Consider the following 7,144-nt stretch of genomic DNA (forward strand, 5'->3'; position numbering starts at 1 on the left):
TTTCTTGTGGCTTCGCATATTGACTGTGGAGTGTCGGTGTGTCGTCTGAGGAAACGCGAAGTAATGATCCTCGAAGCGACGAGTTTCGAAAAAAAAAAAAAAAAAAAAAAAAAAAAAAACATTTTTTTTCCAGATGTCGAGAAAAATGTTTGGGATTAAACTTGGTCAATGTTTACAGATATTTCGACTGGATTTTTTCAACAAACAAAAACTTACTCTCACGATGATTAATAAGGCAAAATGTATTAATCGATTTTATCGGATTTTCTATTTCTCGCAATATTTCTCCTCGTTTCTATCTCTCTATTATTTCGTCTCTCTCGCTTAATCCTCTCGCGCCTGAGTTCTATTTCGGGATAACGAGAAAAGCGACGTGCGGAATTCGCCGCGAGCGACTCACCCCCTTTGGAATCTTGCTCTCCCGTATCGTTGGGTGTTACACGCTCTCCTGCAAACCGGGCGCAATTAACCCGATGGCATATGCCAATGTTTAATATCTGAAAAAAGGTTTTCACAATGAAGAATTTATTTCATTGAATAAATCGCCAAAATCGTTGCTTATTTTTGTGTTTCGCCAACAAATCCTTTTTCTCTATCCGTTCGTATAAATATTTATGTGTTTTATAGATGTATATAGACGGGCATTTTTTTTTCGATAATATGTAAGTGGAGAAACCAGCAAAGCCCACGAAGATCTTCGAACAGGCTTCCGAGTTGTTTGACCAGCTGCTACGAGACGATCCTTTCTGATACTCGGCAGTGCTCGGTAGACGTGGCTCCGTAGAGGCTTCGATGGCCACTTGCACAATTCTAATTATATATACACACGGAAATACAGGGTGTCCAAAAGCCCCTGAACAAAAATTCACTGAACTATTGACGATGTCACTCTATTTTGGGCTCTGGCGCGAGACTCGGGGGAGCTAGGGAAATGTTGCATAGGACTTTTTCGTAGGAAATTTTGTGTTCTACAAAATTGGTCCTATGCCTTTTCCTTCTATTTCTAACCGTTTTGACGCTACGTGCGATTTAATACCGAAAAACTGTCAAACATGACGATGAAATCGACTCGAGGTTTTCGACCATTTCCGAGGTAGATGCAAAAAAGCTGTCGGGGACTTTTTTGTAGGAAATTTTGTGCTCTACAAAATTGGTCCTGTGCCTTTTCCTTCTATTTCTAACCGTTTCGACGCAACGTGAGATCTAAGACCGAAAGATCATAAACTTCGATTATCAAGTTTACTCGGAGTTTTCACCAATTTCCGAGGAAGATGCAAAAAAGTTGTCAAGAACTTTTTTGCAGGAAATTCGAAGCTCTACAAAATTGGTCTGATGCATTTTTGTCCTAACTTTAATATTTTGGACGGCACAGGCAATAAGGTTGTGGAAAGTCATAAATTCGAATAACCAATTGAATAAATAAATCAAAACGAGAGAATCGAGTCCAAAAATAGTACGAGAATTCTCAACTTGTAGCTCAATCGAGAACTCATTAGCGAAATAATCAGTTACGATTTCAGGGACACCCCGTACATACAAAACCGACAGACTCGATAGCATGAAGCGCTTAGCAACTCTTTATTTTTTAACGACATCAAGAATCGACCATATTTTTTCGCGCATACGAATTAATACACTCGCACACGTAATAGCTCGAACGCAGGATTCAATCGAGCAGTGTAACGGAAGGCAGTCGACTAGTTCAAGTGTAATGGAATAAAAAAAAGCGTGAAAAAATGAAGTCAAAATTGAAACGAATTGCGAGGTAGACCGTTGTGTAAATAATTGACGATTCGATAATTACACGTTTCATCCAAGAAAAAAACGGTGCCTGACGTGTCAATATTGTTTTTAATTAACACAGGCTTCTCGGTAACCCACATTTCGTGTCCTTATAAAAAACATTTTAAATGAATTCGTATGAAAAATAGCCCAAACATTCGTTTTCGCAAATACCAAAAAACGAAAGAAAAAAGTGTTGAAAATGAGACCGAGACGTTTCTCGCGGCTCTAAAAATAGGCTGGAAAAGTGCAACGGTCATTCGGCGCCACGGTTATAATATTAAGCTCGCGACATTGAAAGTACTCTCGTGCTCGAGCGGACCTCGCACTTCTAGTCACTTTGGTGGCTTCGTTCCAACGCTTTCCTCTGGTAAAAGAGACGCGCACCACGCGAGGACGAGTCTCAGCCAAATTCTTGTTCGTTATTCCATTTGAATATTTTCCTGTCTGTGCGCAGGGGTCTGTTGAAATTGAAAAATTACTCTCAATTTTTCTCCTCTCCGAGTCCGCGTAAACAAACGAAATTTCTTTTCAGCTTAAAATCAATTTTTAAATCAACTTTAAATCAACTTAAAATCAATGAAAATAAAAGCCACCTCGGCCTCGTTATTCGTACAGTCAAATCCTGAGCGCACGAAAAGAGTTTCATATCGCGATCGACGAATTTTCATGCCGATTTCGATAAATCAAAAAGCCTCGATAAATCGAAACGGTGAGAGTGGGAGATCGAGAGAGATTTCACATGCTCGATGCGCAGGGAGAAAGAGAGACATCGAAGCTCGCGGACTCGAGAGAGTGAGCTCGGTCGAGAGGATCGCCATTGTTTACGGCCGATTGCCGTCCGCCATTAGCCAGATAAATATCTGCGTTGTAAAAATAGGGTGGGCTCGGCTCCTCTTGCCAGTTTTCTTTCTGTTTCGCATATTTATATCCCTTTCCTCTTGCTCGCTCACTCTCTCTTTCTCGTTTCTCTTCTCCACGTTACATTGCGTGTATCTAAGCTCTCGTGTTGCGATTCGTGTTCTCAGCGAGAGAGCCCAGACCCGAGCGAACCAACTTATATATTTACGTGTACGTCTGTATAGTCCGTGTGCATGCTGAGAACATCCGAAAAGACGAAGGAGTCGCTCCTTTTCATTGAACAAATAATCGCCGATCGGGATATCCAATTTCTTTTTCTCTCGTTCTTTTCTCCCTTCGACATTCCACTTTCAATCATTTTTTCTTGCCCATTTATCAACGAGAGATTTCTCAATCGACCTGCATTCGGGCAACACTTCAAATTTGACCTTCGAAATTACCTGAAATTGAAAAAATCATTTTTCGTGTAAGCATAAATAAACAAATTTAAAAAAACGATTTTTATTCGTCAGATTAATCGATCGAAAATATTCTATTAACGCGGATGGTGACGTGATCTTTGCACCAATTATATTTTTCGAAAATTTCAAACGACCAAACTTTAAAATAATCTTTTTATTATTTTAGAAATATTATTGGTACGGAGAACATTTTTATACAATTTTGTCATTTAAAAAAACGTTTGAAGAGTTCCACTTTTCGCTGCTATTGAGATGTCACGCTTCCAGTTATGTTTACAAATTTTATAGCTTATGAAGCGAGTTTACTGTCCAAAGTAGTATTGCAGTGGAAGAAAACGAAAAAATGAACGATTGAAAAAACTTAGCGAAGCAAACGAACGACAAAATATGAGCAAAAGGACGAACTGACGTCACATGTGAGCACATATTGAATGCAGCGTTGCCAAACGTCACCAATCCATTTGTCGTGTAATCCGAGTGATTTCTCATCAGATATTTTTCAATATTTCAGCCGATTTTTAACGTTAAGGTTCAAAAACTAAAATACGTACGTATTTTTGAATATCCACGAAATACAACGTTCGATTTTTTCCCCGAAATCTTGGATATAACTAATGAAAAAATTCAATAACTTTTCGTGTGCGTGTACGACTCTCGTGTGCCGGAGTGATAATAAGTGTCAGAAAAAATTCGATATTCAATAATTAATTTGCTGCTAAACTGCGTGGTAACTGGCGTCCAAATTTTGCAAATCTGTCCAGTACATATTAATTTTCGCCTACAAAAAATATCATCGCGTAATCTTGGATAGCGAATATTCACCGATCCACCTTAAAGCGATGAAAATTCAGTTGAAATATTTTCACCATTTTGGGAAAAGTACTGAATCGATGGAGCCTCCGATAATTAAGTTTCACGTTGCCCAAACCGTGTTATTAATCTCACTTATTTCGATTAAATTCGATCGAGCTTGTGACAAAGTCATATTTATTTTTTATATCTTCCAATCGATCTTGCGCGCGAGCGGAGGAGCCAGAGAGAGAGAGAGAGAGAGAGAAAGATTTTTATCGTAAGATGATTGTAGATTTCGTGTGTTCGAAAGAAAAAGTCTCGCTCGAGTTGGGCGCCGAGGCAGAGAATCGAGTGTGACGTTGCGCGGTGGCGATATCTCGTTAATATTCCACCTGGCAAACACTTGTATTTGATTATCAACTTCGTCCAAGTCCATCAGCAGGAGATATCTACAAGCGTATAAAATAAGTGAAAATAACGAGGTTAAAAAATAGGGAGCAAAATGAATATTCGTGGAGAAATGAAGCGAAATGTATTTCGCCCAAAATTCTTTATCTCAAATTTCGCTCGATCCATCGGGGAGTTCGGAGTCTCGTGAACGGAGCGATTCCTTCACCGACGCTAGCTGTTTATCGATCGAATAAAACTTCTCATCCGGAATTTACGAGAAACACACCTTCGATATTAAACTTATTGTATGAGATTAAAAATTAATCCTTGAAACGAATCTCGCGATACACGAGAAGCCTGCAATCAGACGGGAATTTCTGATCGTTACGATCTCGATAAGGAAACTCGAAATTATTCGACGTCACGAGAGTCAGATTAAAATAGAATTAAAAAAACACTCGAGTCATTAAAATGTAGCAAATTTTCAGAAATTTAAAAAAAAAAATACCTCAACATCGTCAAGAATAAAAAAACTTCAAGTTCAGCAGAAATCAGGCGCTAAAAATGGAACGAATTCGAACGACGCTGAAGTTTGCAGTGTTCGAGTCCAGCAACGAAATGAACTGAAAAATATTTGTAATTCGTCTTTTTTTAATTTCACGAGTCATTGATGTGGGCTGAACAATAACAAATTGCAAATTCGACAGGGAACAAAATTGGAGATTTACTGGAATTATTCGAGAGTTTTTTTACATTATTTCACTCCAGCGTTGCAAACTTGAGCCTCATAAAATTCGAAAATATTCGACGAAACGAATTTTAACGAACATAATCGTGTTAATCATAGAGGAAAAAGTTTGCATTGTAAAAAAAGAATCGAAAAAAACGATAAATTGAGGAGAAACCGGCTGAAGAAAAAAGGCAGGAAAAAATCTTAAGCTCGTACTTGAATGATGGGAACGTGCAGCTCCGTAATAAAGTGAAGTGCATCGGACGAGACGAGCGTAACGTGTATATAAATATGGGTATGTAACAAAGGTAATGATATATCTATACGAGAAACAGGCGCGCGTACTCAGCCACTGGAAAACGATGATTCATCATGCTTCGATTGGCGCAGGGAGTGCGAGAGAAAAAGAGAAACATAATCGAGAGACGGACGCAGATGTCTCTTTTCTTCTTCCTGACAGGGCGACTTCTCGCTTTCTGACGTTCCTATTTTGCTTCGCGAAGGCCCTTAAGTACTTTCGAATAAGTACGACGATAACATAAACACAAACGAGTTTCATGGAACACTCAATACTCGGTCGCGAGTTTACTCCGTAAATGGGATTTGTTTGGAAAAAATATTGTTCTGTCCGAAATCGAGTTTTGATTAAATCTTTTTGTAAGTCGATCTTTCAGAGCGAAAATCTTGGTTTTCGGCTCACTCCGAAGTTCGTCACACTCAACAGAGTCTTCACGATCGACTGTTGACCCGACGCAGCTTCACCAAGTTCGAGAACATTTTTAAGCCCGTCGCAGGATTCGGGTTCGTGTGAATCGAGTTTCGGAGCTTTCGAATCCACTAAAATTTGAAAAATATCAATAGTTCTGACGAATCCCGATACTCTGAGGATAAAAACTCATTTTTTCCTCCGACCTCCAACCACTCCATCTCTTTATGCCTTCGCTTACAGTGTCAGCAAAAAAAGACGGATAAGCACGCAACAACGAAAAAATCGACGACGGAGTTACGCCCCTCTGCGACGACAGGAGCCCTCAAACGCAATAATATATTCGAGAGTGTAGATATAATATGTACAAGTGGTATAACGACTGCGGTTCGCCGTCGCCAGCTACCGCAGAGACCGCAAAAGAAAGCCAGTGGGATTGCCAGCACGACAACTGGCCCTGCTCGGCGACACATCTCTCGTCAGGTTGCCCACACAGTTGGGGTGGCGAACGAGACACGTTCTCTCCTGACGTACGCTGTATTTTACATCAACATACTTTCGCCACGCACAAATATACGAATCGGTTTATAAGCTACGAAATAATTATAATTAAAATTGAAAAGAGAGTTATTTTTATGATTATCATTTAATACAGGGGGAGAATGAAATTTGAAAAATTACCGTGAGCGAGGACAGTGCGGTGACGAGCTGCAGTTTATATTATTATGGGAGGAGAATTGAATTTTCTTATAAATTAAATAATATATTTGTTGTTCCAAGCAGGAACTTTATCTGCAATATTTACTGTTAAACAACTGAAAATTCGGCAAAATCTTTAAAATTTTACAGTGCGTTAGAGGAGTGAATACTTTTCGTCAATAATCGTTAATTTAACAGTGAATTTCAAGCAAAATATTACAGTTTAATTCTCTCCGTGTATGAAAATAACGATAAAATAATGTCGAAAAATTGTTCGTTGGCGAGCCTCGAGATTTTCGAGTAGAAAAAATATGACGACGCTGAAATTATGAAATGAAGGAAAATAACATTTTTAACTCACCAGTTTTTTATTTAACTGTCGGTGCAGCTTGGGAAACTAAAAATTGCAAATTCGGCAGAGAACGAAATTTGAGAATCACTGGAATTATTGGAGGGTGTTTTTTAGATCGTTTCGTTGGACTCCAACGTTGCAAACTTCAGCGTTATAAAAAATTGGACTTGTATCCGGGGACTTCGTTTCCACATTCTTGACCAGTCTTTCTAAAACGCCATCCGCTACATCGGATTCCAACGTGACGTCACTCCGATAGGAAACAATCTAGATTTTTATCGTGCGCGCTGGGTTATTTTGAAACTTTACAAGTTATTATCAAGTTTGTGGATTTTTATCATACGACGCTGAAGTTTCCAATAACGTTGGAG

Source organism: Venturia canescens, chromosome 3, assembly GCF_019457755.1.
Source record: "Venturia canescens isolate UGA chromosome 3, ASM1945775v1, whole genome shotgun sequence".
Taxonomy (NCBI): Eukaryota; Metazoa; Arthropoda; class Insecta; order Hymenoptera; family Ichneumonidae; genus Venturia; species Venturia canescens.